The 4,760-nt window shown below is 48.2% G+C and overlaps 1 long non-coding RNA gene across 1 annotated transcript in view; it reads left to right on the top strand.

The window, feature by feature from the left end:
- LOC106724873 overlaps positions 1-408 on the top strand; it is an 8,379-nt gene extending 7,971 nt beyond the window's left edge. Inside the window, exon 3 of the long non-coding RNA XR_001360714.1 lies at positions 353-408. This is a non-coding gene — a long non-coding RNA (uncharacterized LOC106724873). The remainder of the gene's footprint in view (positions 1-352) is intronic.
- The last annotated feature ends 4,352 nt before the right edge of the window (positions 409-4,760 follow it).

Below are 4,760 nucleotides of genomic sequence, written 5' to 3'. Positions count from 1 at the left end.
TATATATATATATTGTTTAAAACCCTTTAGCAAGAGCACAGCTGAAACTGTATTATGTGAGGGAGAATGGGAAAATCAAATTCTCCCAATCCTATATCACTGGCTTCCCATCAGGAAACAGACAGCAGAACTGAAATCCAAGAATCAGAACTCTACAAAGATGACATATACATCTTATTCTGACCTTGTACACCTGCACTGGTGTGTGGATTGTAGGGAGATTTCACTTTATTTTTAGGAAGATCTACAGGTAGAGGATGATATTCACCCTGAGTAACAGAAATCATAGTTAACCATTTAATGAAAACACATGAAGACTTCACTACTTTCCTGAAGGCTGCTTATGTTTCAGCTGTTCCAGGTGAAAAAGCAAAGCCACTGAGGAACCCTTGACCTCTACAACACTCCGTAAAGGAGGGAAGAACAATGAGCTCAAAGTGCACTTCCTTCACTTCAGGGAGGCTAGGGTGAGTAACTGTCTTCCTGGAAATCACTCCTGTTCCTCCCCAACAATGGGTTTTCCTGGTATAAAAATGGATGCGCCCTTCCACAACATGGACGGTGAGGACACAGAGGCGAACCAAACACAAGGGATGGAAAGACAGATCCAGAGCGTACAGCAGAATGATGTGGCCTTCACGTGGATGCCAGGAGCAAAAGCAAAGGAGGGAAGAAGGCAGGAGTGAGAGCAGCTCTGGCACCAACGGGACCTGGTGGTTCAGAGCACAAGACAGAGACAGAAGGGGTGTGGGACATCCTAGTGAGTTCACAGGACTCACAGCAAGTCCTCATCGTTGGATGCTGTGGCTCTTATAGAGAGATTTAGTATTTCTACAGCAAAAACCATCCCCTTGTTGAAAACCTACCATTATCCACTCGGAAATGTTTGCTGTCAATATTTATTATGGATACTCTGAGGAAAATAGAAATAGGACCATCTCTTTGCTAGTGAAGCCCAGGTAGATGGGTGTCTCTGCAACAAGAATAACCACTGAGGGATCAACCTTCTGAGAAAGGATGGCCAGCCTAGTCCACCACCCCCAGCTTGGAAAATGGAACCTATGCCAAAAAGACAGGGTAGGTATCAAGACTGAGATGTGGCAAGGAATAGAGTGATGCCTAGATCTGTTTTGCTCAGGACAGGGAAAGTATTTCCCATGGTCAGTTTTGCAGGACCGATCATCAAGATTCAATTACTATTTGCATCCTATATAATAAAAGGCTAATATGCAAATCAACTGAACGGCAGAACAACCAGTCGCTATGACACGCACTGACCACCAGAGGGCAGATGCTCAACGCAGGAGCTGCCCCCTGATGTTCAGTGCGGGGGAGTGGGCCTAAGGTGTCAGTCGGACATCCCCCGAGGGCTCCCAGACTGCGAGAGAGTGCAGGCTGGGCTGAGGGACCCACCCTGAGCGCCCGAATTTCATGCACCAAATTTTATAGCACTAGTAAATAGCTGTAATTCATTTGAGGTAGTTAAGTTACTTAAGTTTGATGATAAGTAAACTATGTTAACTTTATATAATCTCTGCAGACTGGATAATTCTCAAATATGCTCTTATTCTTTAAAGTACTATTTTAAGAGGCCCCCCCCCCCCCCCAGCTATTGCTTACATAAGAAATAGTTTGAACCTTGGGGAAACTTAAAAGGAGTCTGACAAGAACAGACTCTTCCCTGAGTGAGTCTACCTATAACCCACCTACTCAGAGACAGGAAGGGAGTAAGGAAAAGGTTGCAAAATTAGCATTAAAATAGCAACATCAGCTTGCAATGATTCACCAGCATGTTTATCTTTAGAGGGCTAAATTAAGTAGAACATTCTTCTTCTTTATTCTAACAGCATTCTCTCTCCCTTCAAAACACAACAACCAAACAAACTCTAGTCCTCTTCATGGAAGCCTTTACCGGGGAACTAGAATTAAGGCAGATGCTGGCCCCCTTAAAATTTGGATAAAGTTTTTATTTTATGATTTAAAATGTGAACATCGAAATACAATACACGGCATGGAACTCTCAGCATCGGTTCATCAAGGCAGGCTACAGTGTTTGTTTCAGGCACATGGTACAGCTTGCTCTGTGCAAGTCTGAATTAAAAATATGTTAGCTCATCAGTCATTTGAGTCTGGAAACATTTAAATAATTAAGCTCCAAACCCAGTCAGCACCATAGAATGCTCACAACCCTGGAGATGCCCCGGGCCTTGTCAGGCCTGCTCAACAGACCAAAAAACTCGCCCAGAGCCGAGTGAATGCGGCATAACACCCTCCACCCACTGAATGTGGCACAAACCCCTCCAGTTAGGGTCATGCCCAATAAAGCTAGAATATCAGAAGTTTACCACCTACACTCCTTCCTTTACCTAATCAACCTTGAGCGTGTCATTTGACATAGTTGCCTTGGTTCATATATATTTTAGTGGCCGTCATCTAATTGTACCTATTAATGAGGAACGTCATTCCTTATCCATCTATATTTTGCATCAAATGCGTCACACCTGATAACAGTTTCTAACTTTGTTCTCACTACAAGAATCTAAAATAGGCTTGCTTCTAAAACCCAGTTTGAAACGGTAACAGGAAAAGACTGACGTTAGGAAGCTGTATGTTATTCATAAAATCGTTATGTAATAGTCTTCATTTCAGACTGGCTTCCCTCGGCTGATGTGTTTGCGAAGAAGCTCTGCTAAAGCAATAGTGTGGTGAAGGCTTGGGGGAGGGGGAGGGGGGTGGGTCCATGGGGAAAAAGGGGGACATCTGCAATACTTTCAACAATAAAGATAAAGTTTTTAAAAAGCAAGCTGATTGGAAGAAGAGAGCCCCCCAACCGTGTCAGACAGCCCCCCAGACCTGATTCACCCACCCACAGGCTGGTTAATGAGAGCAAAGCAGGGCCACGTCCAAGTCCTTTGTTGTGGCTCCAGCACAGCCTCCGGGCACAGGAGCTGCAGCCAAGCCCTGCCAGCCCAGAAGCGCAGGCCGTTGGCTCCACACCACTGGATGGCAAGCTCAGAGGATGTAGAGCTTGGCCAGCTCGGTCTCGCCGAGGCCAGTGCTGAGGCAGAAGCCAGGGCTTACCCCCTGGACCATAATCAAGTCAAGGGCGCTTCCTATCTCACTACCTGGGAGGCAGCTGCCGCGACACCCTGCCTTCCTTTGGAAGACAATTTGTGGCCTTCTACCCATGCCAATGCCTGAGTGTTGTTTCCAAATGCCACCAGAATATTTTCATTGGTTCTAAACAGGAGCAGTTAACCTTGAATGGCTTTTCAGATGAACCACCGTCAAAAACACACACTCATTTGACAAATCCATTCCATCAGCACTCACTGAGCAGGGATGCAGGCGGGCACTGAGCAGAGTGCAGGGGCTCAAGGCCACAGGCCGCTGCTCCAAGGTGACACCATAAGGCGGAGATAAGACGAGCACACAGGTCCCCATGCCAGTCCATGCCCATGTGTCCAAATATTTACAAGTGATAAAAATCAAGCTAACAAACTGTTAACTAAAATACGTTCTATCCTCCAGCCTTAACAAATATACCTTCATAATGACCTGGAACGCGGCCATGCTGAGAGCCACCTCTGGCCCGAGGCCCACCCTTCTCTGCCCCCCAGGTTTGCCCTGTACAGTGAGAGCTGCATGCCACACTCGTATCCTTATACGTACTTTGTGTCAACACGTCCAACAAACAGCTGCCCCTAGGCGGCCCCGGTGGTCCAGGAATACAAACGCCAGCAGTACAGTCTGCCCACACCCTCATAAAGATGGGGCTAGGGAGCCAGCCCAGGCGGGCCCTGGAAGTGGGCTGAGGGCTGTTTGGAGCAGGAGTTCCAAGACCCCAGGTCCCCAAGGCACGGCCTAGAAAGGGGTCAGGGCTCCAGGCAGCACACTCCCGGTCCCGTCACTCCCCGTGTCTGAGGGCAAGGGCAACACCGGGCCACTGTCTGTCTATACCAGAGTCCTCTGAGCCATCCCTTATCCCACTTGACCTTCACTGGCCTTAGGCGAGGGGCCCGTAGAGGTCACTGCTGTGCCCTGCCTCCCTCCTGAACTCACAGCCTCCTCGGGTCTGTGGCCTGTGTGTCACACGGGCGCTGCTCTCTCGTACCCCTCAACTGAGCAAAGGCTTCCACAGGGCCCTGGTTCTCTGCTCCTGTCCCACCCTGTGGGGCAGGGCACGGGGTGACACGATCAAGCAACTGGCCTAGAACACCACGCAGATGCTTCTTTTTCTGTCTCCATGTGTTTGATGCAGGGTCACTCCAGAGTGTCCTCAATGTGTCTGGGCCTGTCTGCCTCAGGATTATCCTCGAGCGATTCTTTCCAGTCTTTTATCTCATGCCAGGCCGAGGCTTTTGAAACTCAGTGGCCAAGGGTTGGCTTCACTGTTCGGGCATTCTGCCCCGTGCCCCTTTCCTAAGGAAGTGAGTGCAAGGCCCCAGCTGCCCCGGCTGAAGGGGACGTCACAAGGAGCAAAGAATGACAGGAAAAAATATGTTAACATTTCAAAATACTGTCTCAAAAACTCATATACCATTACTGTAAGAAATGCAGTCCTTCCTATACACATATAATTATACTGGCCTGCTGTCAGTGGGATATAAATGTAGAGCTTTTCTGCTAGGGGGTGTAGATTTGTTCCATTTCTTCTGTGGTTGCAGCCAGTCTACCTAGTGACAAGCACATGGCGAGACAGCCATCTGGGCTTGGGGACAGGATGAAGCCACACAACGGAGCAAAGGGAACTGCCCACA

This window comes from Myotis brandtii, unplaced genomic scaffold, assembly GCF_000412655.1.
Source record: "Myotis brandtii unplaced genomic scaffold, ASM41265v1 scaffold123, whole genome shotgun sequence".
Lineage (NCBI taxonomy): Eukaryota > Metazoa > Chordata > Mammalia > Chiroptera > Vespertilionidae > Myotis > Myotis brandtii.
Note: the sequence above shows the minus strand (reverse complement) of the source record. Positions and strands in the feature narration are given on the sequence as shown.